This window comes from Lissotriton helveticus, chromosome 1_1, assembly GCF_964261635.1.
Source record: "Lissotriton helveticus chromosome 1_1, aLisHel1.1, whole genome shotgun sequence".
In the NCBI taxonomy this organism is placed as follows: Eukaryota; Metazoa; Chordata; class Amphibia; order Caudata; family Salamandridae; genus Lissotriton; species Lissotriton helveticus.
Window position 1 is genome coordinate 474,264,412 of NC_136057.1, and position 16,494 is coordinate 474,280,905.

Here is a 16,494-nt window from a genome sequence, read left to right on the forward strand (position 1 = left end):
GGTCTGGGGAGGAGGCTGCGTGCCCCCTCCCCAATGACTGTAAGGCTAGGACCATGGAGATTGGGTTTCCAGGGCAAAATACAGTCCCCTCCCCATTTACAAAAAGGCCAAGCCCCGGGATATGATGTCACTGACTATGACCTGAGTGATGAAATATGTGAGGTCATAAGCGGTGCATTGCTGGGGGTAAGTTATAGTTAACGGAGGTAACTATAATGGCTGAATTTCTTCCTATATTTAAAATATGTAAATGGCATTTTATCAAGTATATTGACATTTACTTTGCTGGATGATGTCCCATGGAGTCAGGGTACCTGATATGATTGGGATCGAATGGATCTACCCTGATCCATTCGATCTCAATTGACAAAATGGCAGCCACAACTTTTCTCTCAGGTTGCGACCATCCAATTACAGCCGAGAGTTTTACCTGAGAGGTCCACCGGAGGCCCTTATACATCCTCAGCACGCAGAAAATGGTGTGAATTAGCATTTCTGTGAATTTCCAGGATAGCCTATGATTAAGGAGCCAGGTGCCCATAACGTGCCAGGCCATGGAAATGATCGGAATGAAAGTTCCGGTTTTCTAACATAAAGGATATGGATGAATCAGCCTGCTGTTGAGTGCGTCGTCATCTCTGGGCAACAATGAAGTTATATATATATATATATATTCCTTCCAACAAAGTTTGGTCGATAAATTCGGGTGATTGCCAGGCGCTCTTTAAACGGTGCGTCACTCCGGGCCGGACCAAGCCCCTTAATATCCAACAGACCTTCTTTCACCAAAAAGGTAATGGAGCCGCACACATTCCGGTTGGTTTACGATTTTATTTCCAAAGTGGCATAACATTTCTAATGCATTTCTGTCGTTCCTCGACCTTCCTCAGAGAGAGCCACAGCAAACGTTTCTGGGTTAAAATTATAATTGCCGGAGGCAAGATGGCGGCGACTGACTAGGTCGCTGTGAGACGCTCTCCTGTGCCGTGCCTAAACTAAAAAGGAGAGGAGTCATGACCTGGAGATACGATACAAGGAAATAACCCTAGCTGACACAGCAAAAAAATGATATAGGAAACAATTGATACGAGACATTGTGGCATACGAGGTTAAAGAATGAAGAATGAGCGGCGCCTACCTTGAAGTTTACCTTGAAGCCTCTGGGGACTCGTCAACTACACCGGCCCAGTCACGGCCACTACTCCATTGTATTGCATCAGCCCTCGGCCTTACAGTGCTAAGGCTCTTTATCCAGCTTCGTGCCAGTGCAAAAAAGAAAAACTCTGGTGATCAGGACAAACTAAGGAACGCACCCATTATATTACAGGGCTCACAGATGGCCCCGAAAAATGCTGCAGCGGTGGCAGCCGCCTCAAAGACCCGAGCTGCAAAGCAAGCGCTTCGTGACCAAAAACGAGCAGCAAGACGGGCCGGCTCCTTGACGGACGAAGCAGCCGGATCTGATGGGGGGCAGGCTCTACCTCAATCGAAACAGCAAAAGCCCGTAAAGAACATTAACTCCCCGGGCCTGGGCCCCTCCGTTGTGGACCTGCTCCGAAGAACACCGGCCGGAGCTGCTCCCTCCCCCTCCTTCCAACACGCAACAAGCGGACCGCTGATTGCAGCGCCGCCCGTAATCCCGGTGGCGCCATCCAACACGGATTCGCTGGTGTCAGCGGCAGCGGCAGCGGCAGTGGCAGCCCGCTCTGAGTCGCTCGAAGGAGCTAGCCGCACTGTAAGTGTTTCAGCTGCAACTATAGCCGGTCTGCCCATATCGCCGCAATGCTTAACAGCCACAGTCACAGCAGTGGGGCCAGCGAGTGTCACTGTAGAGACTGTAGAGACAGCGGAGGGGGGAAAAATTGTGGTAATACCGTCACAACCTCAGGTACATGTAATAGACTCACTCGCAGGGGCAAATGTAATGATTCCTGAACCAGGACCAGGATTAATAATAACCGAGCCTGCGGCAATTACAGCAACTACACCTACCATATACGAATCTACACAAGTAAGGGCTATACAACCGAAGCCACAGTTACAACCTCAACCACAGGCTGAACTTATCCTCACCCTTACAACTGCCCCTATAACTGCCCCTACAACTGCCATAAGTACCACAGCAAATTTGCTCGGCCAACCACGGGTGGAATTGCATTCTACACTACCTAATCTGGTTAACGTGGGGGGCAACCCAACATCGCCCCCTATGGTACAAACACCGGCTCAGATTCAATGCACCCCCGCATCAATCGCACCACTTGAGAAGGCAAATGTAGAAGAGTCAACATTGCCTATGCCAGACTATACTGGGGGGACCGGAATTGCTTCTGACACGGATTTGGAACCCCTAGAGTTCTATACCACGTCTGAAGGCCGCGAGGACCTAGGATGGCACCATGATCTAGATTCCGATTTAGATTCCCTCTCCGAGCTGCATACAGGCTCTAGTTCCAGCACACAGGATAGTGATGTGGATGAACTACTGGGCGAGGATACAATGGGAAGGCGTACAGTGATTAAAAAAAAAGAAGTCCTCATGGCGCTGCAGGTTCTCACCGGGGGTGTGCCCCCACAACAACCTCTAGCTCTCAAGGGGCTTCTTCAAAGGAGCAGGATACTACCTTAACTGCTGTAATGGACACGGTGCTGCAGGCGATTGCTTCCCACACGGAGCAAACCTCTAAAGATGGTCGGAAAGCTCAGCAGGCCCTACAAAAGGTACAAGGAGTGGTGCGTAAACTCTCCAGAACCGTAGCAGCCTCCAACGCAAGAATGGTCGAAATGGAAGATCGAATAGTGGTCAACGAGGCTGAGGCAACAGCAGTGAAAGAACAGGTTGATGCCCATGACGCTGAACTGTTGGATGTAAGGTGGAAGCTCGAGGAGATGGAAAATCGCATGCGTCGAAATAACCTTCGAGTACTGGGGGTTCCAGAAAAAAGTGAAGGAGACAACATACGCGTCTTTGTGATTCAACTCTTTAAAGATACTTTTCCCGAGCTATCCTCATGGAATTGGTAGCTAGAAATCCAGCGTGTCCACAGAACCCCTGCTACATTACGAGCTATTAACTCGCAGAGCAAATATCCTAGGGCTATACTGGTCTATTTTGGCAACTTTTTACTACGTCAAGCTATTGCAGAAAAAGCGAGGCCGGATGCCCATCGGTCTCGAGGTGACATTTCATATTTTGTCAGACCTGATTTCTGCCACACAACTGTGGAGCGAAGATGGCGACTCCGACAGCTAATCAAACCTTTTCTGGACAAAAAGGCCAAGGTTTATCTGAACAATCCAGCCCCACTAAAAGTTTTGTATAACGGTCAGGTAAAATTTTTTTCTTCTGAAATCAAAGCGAAGGCCTTTTTAGATAGCCTGACATAAATTCGGAATAATAGTACTCTCCTTTTTTTTTTTTTCTCCGAACCCTGAACTCCGAACTCTATATATGTTTAGTGACTTTGAAGTGACCATGATGCGTACTATATAACCCCCCGGACGGAGGGTTATGCTTTAGGATATTGGAGGAACAAGTACAATCAATAGAAGTATATGTGCTAATTTTGACACTAACTCCATTTTTTTTTTAATTATTGGTTAGTACGTATGGGATGGGATCTCTTTTTTTTGCGGCTCAGTAGGTACCACAGGGTCTAGATTGATAACTCTTTTAGACTCCTGTTATATATCTCTCTGTTACCCCGCATATGTGTTATTGGGTGGTAGTTGTAGTAATAAGTAATAACCTGGCACGGCACAGGGTGTCTTTCCATCACTACAGACTCTAGTTAGAGTCTATATGCCTCAAAGGGTGGTGTGTGGGGGGAGGGGGATGGGGGGGAACTCGGGGAGGGGCCCGAGGAGGGGAGGGGGGGAATGCAAAAAAAAAAAATTGGGCAAATTCAGTCACAAGCTACGATGTACAAAAAGAATAATGTATGATGTGAACTATAACCTAAACAAAAAACGAAACTGTAGAAAGCAAATTTGTACTATGCACTTTAAGATAAACGGAGGTACTCGGTTCCAATATGTTGAATCTGGGTTAGATTTTTGTGCTAGAAAATGGGGAGAATAAGTTTATGCACTTGGAATGTGGCAGGCCTCAATCATAAAAATAAAAGGGCCCAGCTGTTTCAATTAACACAGCAAAACTCAGTTGATATATTATGCCTTCAAGAGACACATATAGCATATACTGATAAAGATTTACTTAGACTACCTGGCTATAATTTAATGGTAACTACATCCCAAACATCCAAAACCAGAGGGGTAGCCATTTTAGCTAAACCCATAATAGGCTCCCCAATTCGCACACTGGCCGACAAACATGGTAGATGGGTCATAATTCAGCTACAGGTGGGTATTACTATCTGCGCAATTTATGGCTCAAATCTAGACGATCCCGAAATTTTTCGGGAGCTTGAAGTCGAATTGGCTTCTTGGTCTGGCTCTCTGGTTCTTTGCGGGGATTTTAATATTGATACAGGGTTGCCGTCAGGGAATCATCTGTCCCTAAACTATAAAGGGCGTAAACCAAAGGTATACAGGGCACTAGGTCAGATGATGAAAAGTCATAACTTAGTTGATGTCTGGGGAATACTCCAGGGTCCAAATCCTGATGGCTTTACTTACTTCTCATTTCCCCACAATAAATACGTTAGAATCGATTACATTATGTCAAACATAGAGGAGAGGGACATCATAGAAATAACCAAATCCCCGAAAACAATATCTGACCATAACGCGTTGACCTTCATCTTTGATACGGCCAATTTGGTTAAACCAATGACCCAGTGGACTTTTGACAGGAGGTTACTGGTTAACCAAGAATATATAGCGTATATTAAATTATGGGCTCAGTCCTTTTTTGATTGTAACCAGTATAGCGCATCTCGAGTAATAGTTTGGGATTGTTTTAAAGCTGCATTGAGGGGGGAAACTATTTCATTTGTAGCCAACAAACGGAAGAAGGAAAAGCAGATTAATATACAACAGATGCAAGAACTCTCTAATCTCGAGACCCTTCATGCCTCCCAAATAAATCAGTCTCAGAGAGGGCAAGCTGATCCTACCTCAGACCCTGGGAAAACCTTAAACAAAATAATGATCATAAAAAATGAGATCAACAGTATGCTCATTCAAAAGGCTGCTGAAACTTACCAGGCAAATAAGGCTAGACTCTATGAATCAGGAGAAAATGTGGGGAAGCAGTTAGCATTACGTACCCGTCAAAAACAATCATTAGGTAGCATTAAAAAAATTGAATTTGAGGGTAATGAGTATACAACTCCTAAAGAGATTCTCAAAGTATTTCAAAAGTATTATCAAAAACTCTATGGTAGCGATACTTCACATTCTAGCAACGAAATATTAACATTTTTAAATAATTGGCTTCCCGATCGGACGTTAAATAAAATTATTGATGATGAGACCAAGGCTTATCTGGATAGAGAAATTACGATCACTGAAGTGGAAATTGCACTAGCCGAGTTGGCCAAAGGTAAGGCGGCAGGTCCGGATAAAATCCCATTGGATTTATATAAAATCCTTGGTAATCAAATAACTCCTTTCCTGCTTGATTTGTTTCTTGGTGTACAATATCATACAACTCCTCCAGAATCATGGAAGCAAACAAGTATAATAATTTTCCATAAAAAGGGTAAACCGCATCATCTCCCATCTTCATATAGGCCCATATCCTTGATTAACTCCGACTCAAAACTGTATGCTAAAATACTTGCAAATCGATTGGGCGGGGTCATCGAACATCTCATGTCCCCGTGGCAACATGGCTTTATCCCCGGCAAGGGCACTACAGACCATACTCGGAGAGCCATAACCCTATTTGACATCATGGGCGCCACGGGGGGCGAGATGTCGATGATCCTCCTCGATGCCGAAAAGGCATTTGACCGAGTATCATGGCAGTTTCTCTGGAATATCCTGGAAAGTAAAAATTTTGGAAACAACTTTATTAAAGCCATTAAAGCCATTTATATTAACCCAACGGCCAAAATCTCTATAGCTGGCGACGAGTCGGAGTTTATTAAGGTTCAAAGAGGTACAAGGCAGGGCTGCCCATGCTCCCCGGTCTTGTTCGCTCTATATATTGATCCCCTCATTCAGAAATTACTAATCTCACCCGCAATTCATCCAGTTATTACTGGATCTTTCTCCACAAAAGTTATGGCATATGCTGATGACGTCGCTATCATAACCACTAATCCATCTGAAGCAATCTTTCAAATTGAGACTGTTACTCAGGCATTTGGGCTGTATTCAGGATACTCTTTGAATAGAGATAAAACGGTGGTATTAGCCACTAATAATACCCAATATGAAAGTATACTTAGGGTTAAACAGGCTACATATCTGGGAGTAGGCCTCTCTGCGGAGATAAGCAAGATTTGCGAAATAAACTATTCTCCCCTCATTGATAAAATCAAAAGTGATCTTAGAAGAATAGATAGCTTGCACCTTTCGATAATAGGAAGGGCTAACTATGTTAAAATGAACATATTCCCACGGGTTTTATATTTTTTTAGGGCAATCCCCCTTCTGCCTGGAGAACTCTTTTTTAAGACTATAGATTCTCTTATCGCAAAGTTTATTTGGTCTCATGGTAAAATAAGACGGGCCCTTCCTCTATTAGCGCTCCCTCAGGACAGAGGTGGCTTAGCTTTACCAAATTTGAGATTTTATTTTTGGCCAGCACTAGTACAACATATGGATCCCATTTTGACTGCTAAATCTGGAGCCTTAGCCCCCATAGCCCCAGTTATTCCATCAATATATGAGCTTAGTTTAGGTGGAAAACATAAGGGATTGTTCTTAAGACAGATAGAACCATCATATTACAAAAAAATCAAATTGAAGACAGTCTTAGATGCCCGTGTAGTATGGAAAGCTATTTGCAAACATCTGGTTATTCCTATATATACGAAATACACACCATTATTGCAATGCAAAATTTTCTTTTACATTCTTAATGACATTATATTTCAGAGGTGGGAGCTCCTAGGCATTAAAACAATAGGCGATTTATTTGCTAACAGTATTCCACTATCCTTTGAGGCTTTTCAAGAAAGATACAATATTCCCGCTTATGATTTTCTAAAATTTTACCAAATTTCATCTAGTATCCGTAATACTACACCAAAAATCGTACTAGATAATATGCCATTACTTGATATTATAGGGAAAAACTCCACAAGAATCGGGGTCCTATATCAGCTATTTATGACCAATGCCTCTGACGACCTTGAGCGTACGGAACAATCTTGGGCTCTGAAATTAGCTAACCCCAATGTAGATATAGATCTTTCACTAACCCTCTCGGCAAAATATTTTATAGCCTCTAATTTAAAGGCTCAATATTACAGAACTATCTATAACCTATATTATACGCCAGCTAAATTGTTTGCCTGGGGGCTCAGGACTGATGATAATTGTCCCAGATGCTATCAACCACTTGCAAATCTCCTGCACATGTTCGCTGAATGCCCTGCATTGGCAACAGTTAAAACTATGATGTTGGAATATTGGGCCCAAATTTTCGGGCATCAAATAAAAGACTCTATAACATTGCTCCTATTAGGCCATGATGATTCCTTGGAGCATAACTCCGAAGAACAGGCGGTGCTCTTTCTGGGATATGCTGTGCTTCGGATAATTCTGGCAGCTAGATGGAAAGATACAGAGCCCCCTACCTTCCATATGTGGCTTAGTCGCTTTTTAGCTATCTATAAACAAGAAACTGCAATATATGCCACAAGAGGTAGGAAAATGAGGGAAATAGGGAAACAGCTATGGGAGCCTATTACTAGGTGGTATAATAGAGAAAGTGGAAATTAAGTGTTAGATATTTGATGTATTCTGACACTATGCTTCTCTTTGCTTCCCGTCTTTAATTAGATATTTGATGTATTTTGATGCTATGTTTCTCTTCGCTTCCCATCTTTAAATATTTGACCTACAGCGTGTTTTACTTTGCAGTATAATGATGCGTGCTATGTTTAAAAAGTTTAAAAAGTATATGCTATAGGCTGCATTGATTTCCATTCCATTAAGATATTTTTATCTCACAGATGTTCTATTTCTTCTTGGTATTTTATTGGTTATTTACTCCAACATATGATATGTTCCTACGCTGTACTCTATGCATATTATACTTATTTGCATTGCTTATTCTTCTGTAAATAGTTTTCAACGTCTGAATTTGCCATTAAAAAAAAAAAACAAAAAAAAAAAATAAATTATAATTGCCAAAAAAAAAAAAAAAAAAAAAAAAAAAAAAAGAAATGTTATGCCACTTTGGAAATAAAATCGTAAACCAACCGGAATGTGTGCGGCTTCATTACCTTTTTGCTGAAAGAAGGTCTGTTGGATATATATATATATATATTGATGCAATGACGGTAAAGCCTGGAGCGCTCAGCAGCGGGTGCATGCGAGGGATCAACCGTAGATCCAAACCTTTTTTAGTACAAAAATAATTTGCAGCACTCAGGAATCATAGATGACTGATTTATTTAGCAAACTCCCACAATCAGTCTGTCACACCGACGCGTTTCGGGCATATATATGTTATATATATATATTCTTTTTTCTCTGAAAAAAGGTTAAAGTGACATTATAATCAGTTATGGTAATACTTTCTTACTGTACATTAAAAAATGCTTAAATATTCACTGACTATACGCACAACCTCAACATAATCTCTTACGCCGACGACATTCAGCTGATCCTCTCCCTCACCAAGGACCCCATCACCTCCAAAGCCAACCTCCACGAAGGAATGAAGACCGTCGCCGAATGGATGAAGACCAGCCGTCTGAAGCTGAACTCGGACAAGATGGAGGTCCTCATCCTCGGATCCAAACCTTCAGCCTGGGACGACTCCTGGTGGCCGACGGCACTGGGGGCAGCCCCGACACCCACCGACCATGCACGCAACCTGGGAATCATCCTCGACTTAACGCTCTCAATGACCAAGCAAGTCAACGCCGTCTCCTCCTCCTGCTTCATCACCCTCCGCATGCTCCGCAAGATCTACAGATGGATCCTGGCAGATACAAGAAAGACAGTCACCCAGGCCCTCATCAGCAGCAGACTTGACTACGGAAACGCCCGCTACGCGGGAGCCCCGACTCAGCTCATCAAACGACTACAACACATCCAAAACGCCTCGGCATAACTGATCCTCGACGTACCACGCCACGGCCACATCACCCCACACCTGAGAAACCTGCACTGGCTCCCCGTCAACAAGAGGATATCCTTTAAGCTCCTCACCCATGCACACAAGGCACTCCACAAGACCGGCACAGCCTACCTCAACAGACGGCTCTCCTTCTACATCCCCAACCACGCACATTGTTGTGTCAATTAAAAATGACAGCTCAAACACCGCAGACAAATTTAAAAACTGCATGACACAGGTCAGCCAGTGGATGGAGCAGAACTGCTTAAAACTGAATGGGGACAAGAGTGAGGTCATGTTACTAGGAACGAATGCAGGAATATGGTCACCAGATTGGTGGCCGGCAGATCTGGGCAACTGTCCGTCACCCATAACTAAAGTCAAAAACTTAGGCATCATGCTAGATAACAGGCTCACCTTTGATGCCCAAACCAGCAAATTAGCATCCACTACCTGGATCTGATGACCTGCCTTAAATCGGGTTCACCTCTTGACGTATGCCCTGCCAAATTTTTGGCAAAGATGGCCGAAGTCATTAATCCCATCGTGAATCCTATTCTGAATCGCTCTTTGAGTGAGGGTGTAGTTCCTCAGGCCTGGAAGCAGGCGATGATTATCCCTCTGCTTAAAAAACCCGGCCTGGACCCGGAGGTGTTGGCTAATTACAGGCCCATTTCGCTTCTGTCCGCCTTTGCTAAGATCTTGGAGAAGCACGCGCATACGGTGCTCTCCGACTATCTGGAATCCCATGATCTGCTGCACTCCACCCAATCCGGCTTCCGCACCAACTTGAGCACCGAAACAGCGCTCTTGGAAGTTTCGGAGGCAGTTAAGGAGGTGCTGGACTCAGGTGGCAAAGCGATGCTTGCGATGCTCGATCTGTCGGCGGCCTTTGACACCGTCCCCCACGAGGGTCTCCTCGCCAGACTTTATGAGATCGGTCTGAGGGGGACGGTGTTCAGCTGGTTTCGATCTTTCTTGGCTGGCCGTCGACAAACGGTCTGGGCCTCCTCCAGTTCCGCCGAGATGCCGTCACTGGGTGTCGGAGTCCCACAGGGCTCAGTGTTGAGCCCGACTCTCTTTAACATCTTTATGACCCCTCTGGCGGCACTGGCGGAATCTTTCGGGGCCCAGATCGTTTCCTATGCCGATGATACCCAGCTCCTCTTCACCTGCGGGAAAGTAGCAGATTTTGACGGAGAGAGTATCCGGGGTTGCCTTGGGGCTGTTTTTAATTGGTTCCACCTTAACAGCCTCAAGTGCAACTCGGATAAATCGGAGGTACTCTTCTTCGGTTGCAGATCGGACCCAGATTGGCAGGAATGGTGGCCTGCTAACATGTTTCCCCCTGCAGGCTCTTCCCAGCTAGCCAAGAACCTGGGGATTAAGATTGATAATGGGCTGACGCTGAGATCCCAGATTCTTGGTCTCACCGGTACCTGCTTCGGCCTCCTCCGGATGCTTCGCAAGTTTCTTCCTATGCTCCCGGAGGATCACAGGAAGATAACGGTTCAGGCTATAATCGGCTCGAGAATGGATTATTCGAATATCCTTTATCTCGGCCTGCCGGAGTATTTGCTGCAACGACTGCAGGTGGTCCAGAACTCGGCAGCACGGGCCATCTTCGGATTACCCGGCCGAGCAGTCACTCCACTGGCTGCCCATCCGGAAGCGGATAATCTTTAAGGCCTTGACCTTGGCCCATAAAGCTCTACATGCTTCAGGAGTAAAATATCTCCAAAAATGGCTAGCTTTTTACCATCCTGCAAGGTCCTTGAGATCGGAGTCTTTGTTCCTCGTCGTGGTCCCTCGCATAAAAAGGGCACGTATAGGAGGTCGATCTTTCAGACTGCTGGCTCCGCAGCTTTGGAACACTTTACCAGTGACACTGCGCAGTACTTCCAATCTGTTGCCGTTTAGGAAGGGCCTAAAAACTTGGCTTTTTACTCTTTAGATATCGCCTTGATTGGTAGTTTAGGGACTTCTCATTTTACTGCTTTTTCTTTTCTGTTATGTTGTGGTACAGGTTTGCAATAAAGCGCCGGGACACTCTTTGAGTAGCCGTGCGCTATACAAGACAGATATAACATAACATAACATATGTGGTTCATCCTAAAAATGATTAGGAAACTAGTGCCATATATTCCTCTGAATTCCCGTAAAACTGTAGTGACCACCTTAGCTTTGTCAAGACTCGATTACGGGAACGCATTATACGTGGGGATGCAGGCACAACATTTGAACAAACTACAATGCCTGCATAACTCGGCAGCACGACTAATCCTAGACATCCCTAGAACAGAACACATATCACACCATCTAGATACTTTACATTGGCTCCCACTGGCAAAACGAATAAGATTTAAATTACTATGTTTAACATATAAGGCTCTCCAGGGTACGGGACCCCTGTTCCTCAGAACCCACCTAACATCATACATCCCTACAAGAGAATTACGATCTAGCCAGGCAAAACTTGTACAAGTTCCTAGGTTCAAACAGGCAAGATGGGGGGGGGGGGCAGAAGTTTTATACTGCATGCAGCCAAAGACTGAAATCTTCTTCCCCTTGCTATCAAGAACTGTACCTCCCTGATGTCATTTAGGAAATCAGTAAAGACATGGCTCTTCAATCCTCGCTAAAATCCAGCTCTCGTGACACCAGGACACTATCTCTTTCTACAACGCCAAGACGCCTAAGGGCATACGCGCGCTTTATAAAACTACAAATCAAAATCAAATCAAAATCAAACCGCCAGCTATGCTCTGCCGACCTCTCACTCGCCACCGTCCCGCGCATCCGAAGAACAACTACCAGTGGGAGATCCTTCTCCCACCTCGCCGGCAAGACATGGAACACCCTCCCATTGAACCTATGACAGACCCAAGACCTGCTGACATTCAGGAGGATACTCAAGACCTGGCTGGTTGATCAGTAGCGCCCCCCAGCGCCTTGAGACCCTCGAGGGTATGTAGTGCACTTTACAAATGATTGAGTGATTGATTGACTGAAAAAACTAAAAGTTAAAGGAACAGCATTTTTAGGTAAAAATTTCAGTAAAAACATACCATTTTAAACCTAACAAAAACACTGAAATTCACTAGTTATAGTTATCTCAAGTAACTAAAATGTATGCTCTAAAGTAACTATAACTTGTGTGCCCCTGCTATTCACAGATTTGTCATCAATTATGTCATTTTCAAATGTTGCAGTGATGTTATCAATGATGTCGTAGTGATGTAACATGTGGGCTAATTACCAGTGCATTGCAAGGGTGTAAGTTATATTTACTTTAAGGCACAAGTTTTAGTTAATTGAGATAACTATAATAGTGAAGTTTAGTGATTTTGTGCATTTAAAAAGGTATGTTTTTACTGACATTTTCATTTAAGTATAACATTGTTTTAACCTTTGATTTTGTTTAGTGAATTGCTAAGGTTTTTTTTAAAGCAAAGTAAGATTTTATTAACATACCCAACTATAACATCACTTTAACCTTTGTTTTTTTCAGTGATTTTTTAACATAAATTAATGTTATATCACCACCCTTAATACCAACCCCACGCCGTACATGGCCAAAGTCCATGTGTGGCATTAGGTTGGCAGCAGGGCCTGGTCTGAGGCCAGCCCCTGCGACCAACACCTTGCAGGCAGCAGTGCTTTTTTTGTATAAAAACCATAAGTGTCAGAGTCCTTGTCCGGAGGCAACTGCAGCTTGCACCACTCATTGCCCTTACCAGCGCTGCCAATGACTGCACCAACACAACTTCTAAACAGCACACTCCTAAAAGTGTGACAATTCAGACTATTCCAGACCCCCAAAGCTATAAGGATGGCTTGGATGGAAGGTAATGGTCATTTTTAATGAATGTTAATTAATAAACAACTGATGTTGTGCTCACCTCTAAATTAAACAAGACAGTGCTATAATGTGGCACACTGTCACAAGTGCCGGTGCTGACAAATATTTGCTGGAGCCAAGCACCGGAAATCACTGCCTCAAATTAAGCACTGGCAGGCAGCCAACACCACACTGCGCACTGCCTCCAGCCGTGCATAGCCTGGGGTTGGACATAGGGCCTGCTTCCACCCTCCCGGACCACAGGCAGTCAACCCCACACTACACACAGCCAAGGGCAACCCAAGGCACCGTACCTGGCTTAGGGTATGGCTGCAGGGCCTGGCCTGATGCCAAGCCCTCTGGCCATACCATCATGGGAAAACAAATTCACGCTGCTCAAGGCCTTCAGCCGTGCCCCTCGTGGGGTTGGGCGCAGGGCCTGTTACAAAACCCTCGCATGTGTGACCATGTGCAATGTGGGGTTGGCCTCAGTCCAGGCCCTGTGATCCACACCCGCTGGTGCCTAACCATGACGCTGTGCACTCATGGCTGAACATAAAGATTGAAAGAGCTACTGACTTTGTCAAAGGGTCAGAACCCCACTATATAAAAAGTAAGCCTATTGGTTTTATGAAGGGGTCAGAATATCAACATATATAAAGAAAATGTGTTGTGTTTGTCAGAAAAGGCCAAATAATTAGAATGTATATTTTATTAATTCAGACAGATAAATGCTTAATAAAAGTGATTGTCATTATAAAATGTAATAAAACTTACTTTAAAAAATATCAAATCGTCTTTCAGTCTTTTTTTTAACATTTTCAAGCTACAAAAGTGCAGCCACAGAATCGACCACAAGGGGGTTCTGCAATCAAGATGAAGAGCACAGAAGGACAGTCAGTGGCGTTAGTGGTGCTTTAAAAAAATATGGTAAGCTCTCCTAAGGTCATGGATTTAATGACCAAGGAGACTTACTGTTTTTTTAGGTCTCATATAGGGCAGCGCATGCCCTGCCTCTACGAGGCATTAAGTAATTAGCATTACTATTTAAACTCCACCCACTGTATTTCTCTTTGCCTCCTCACTTACCATTGGTGAAATCTGGCATTGTTCTCCTTAACGTGCTCTCTGCTGGCTGGTGGTCCGTCACGTCATTTCCGTTCTCTTCCGTTTCTGGCGGAAGCAGCAGCGATCAACTACTGTGAACTTGCGCTGCAGGGCGGCATCTTTGAATGTAGGCACTACTTTGGTTTTTTTTTCCATAGCGCCTGGTTCGCACCCCTCCCTCCTCGTTGTTCTGTAGGCTTAGGTCTTCCAGCCTGTACAGGAAACCGCGCTGGCTCTGCTGCTCCAGCCGCCTACTCTTCTACTTCTTGTTGTAAACACTCGCTTTATAATGTCTTTTATTTATTGAATATTTAAATAGCACGGCGAGCTTTATCTTTAGCAGCTGTACACCTTCCATTCTTTAATTAGCTTGCCTGAGCTTCTTCCTCCCTGCCGTCCCGCCCCTGGGTGTAAGCTAATCTTCCGTCATTACAACAACATGGCGTGGAGTGCAATGCATAATATTTCAGATGGTGCCTGTTTGATAAGTTGCTTTAACATTCCATGTTTTATTTCCTGCTGGCCATGGGTGCCCGCCAGATGGGCCGCCGTGCGCAGAACGTTGTCATGCACGAGCGCCGCACTTGAAGTTTTACCACGCTCCCATTTTCATGATTTTTGGCACGGGCCATGATGTGCATATGTTTTACATGCCGTACTAACATATAAAATGCAGAGCCCGCTTTCATATGTGCAACATGAGGGCCGCTTCATTCAGCAAGTAGTTTCATTTGTGAAGCGAGCAATGCGGGATGTTGCACATTAATAACAGTTTGCCTCAGCTGCTTTGTCAATGGCAGCAAGCTGTAGCTCCCACCGCGGGTGGTTGTCTATTCTGTGTCGTGACCTGCCCCAACCCGCCGTGACCCACCAGCTGAGCTCACTGAACCCCTAAGCGTGTTGGCTGCCGGCCGCCGGAGTAGTTCCTCACTTAGCTGCAGCAGCCCAGAGCACACCCGCGTCCTCCACTACACCGCAGCTTAGCTGAGCCAAGACGTCAAACATCCTCAATAATAGCAGCTTCGCCGCCGTGGGAGAGTCACAGACCTTGCTTATAAGTCTGCCCGTACCAAATTGCCCCTCTCAAAGTAAATGCCTAGTGGAGCAGTACTTACAATAGCGAGCAGTTGCAATACAATAGGTCTCGTATTTCTAAGAGTTTCAGCCATTGCAAATGACAATGCCTTTTATTTAAGTATTTTAAAAACCTACAAGTTTCCAAAACACATACATAAAAGGCAGTATCATATGCAATTCCAAAAGCTCAAAGCCTTGGAAATGCATTGCAAATGCTTTTTTTTTTTACTGCAACTAGGGAGATAACTTCCGATTTAATTTCTCCCAGAGCAAATGCTTCGTTTTCCAGCTTCCGGTCAGTCACTAGAGACAAGCTTTCCCTACCGTCGCTGTTTAAATATGCTCTTCGCGGCAAGCGAGATAATCGCCCTCACTGAGTTTGTAAAGATTGTTGACTGTGGGACTAGGTAAGTGTCACAAAATGTTACTGAGTCTGGAAGCTGCATGTTTTTTGTTGTGTAATAGGAGTAAGTGACACTTCAAACACGCTCCTTTAAAAACTGGTGAATTCACTTCATATTAAAATAGTTAAGAGAAACGACAAACACGTCAATTTGACTTGGACGATGAGGTCGTTTTCTGAGAACATGGGCATTACAAAATTGTGAGGGGTGTGCAATTAGAAAATGGCATTACCTCCTCGTCCATCTTCCTCGCCACAGTAATCACCATTACACAGAAACTCCAAGTCAAATTTTACAATCTAGTCTCCCTCTCCCAATATATTCCCCGGTGGCAGCAGCCAATCCCATAAAGGGACACAGAAACAGACAAACAATCTGTTTTTTTGTTTCTTCACTACTCCGAGTGCTGTGTGCATGCGTTGCGGGTAAGTGGGGCTGGGGTCCTGCGTTTGCTGGGCTATGGGTTCTTGTGGGGTTTTGATGTAGGGGAATGTTGGTGTATGTTTTAATTGGTTTTTTTCTCTGTTCCCCTCTTCTGCCGTATTTTATTGGTCTCGTCTAGTCCTGCTTTAGCGGACTCGGGATTTCCATGGGGGTGGGCTCGCATGGGAGTCGGCCCCCATTACGGGGACACACTAGTCTTGACCTGCTTAGCGGTCTTTCTGACTCATTTTGCAATGTTGCGCGTGTCCTGCTCAGGGGACGTTTCGCGCTCCTGGTGTGTGGTTCTTCCCCCGTTGGGGCACGGAGTTGCTGAGCTTCTTCGTTGTTCCTTACCTTGATTGTTTGCCTCCACTGCATGTTTCTGGTCGGGTGGTCTGGCGGCTTCGTTAGGAGGGCACGCCGGATTTCCTCCG

General features: G+C 44.8%; 1 protein-coding gene across 2 annotated transcripts in view; it reads right to left on the reverse strand.

Moving 5' to 3' along the window:
* BEST3 (bestrophin 3) overlaps window positions 1–16,494 on the reverse strand; it is a 259,667-nt gene that overhangs the window by 104,221 nt on the left and 138,952 nt on the right. The window lies entirely within an intron of this gene.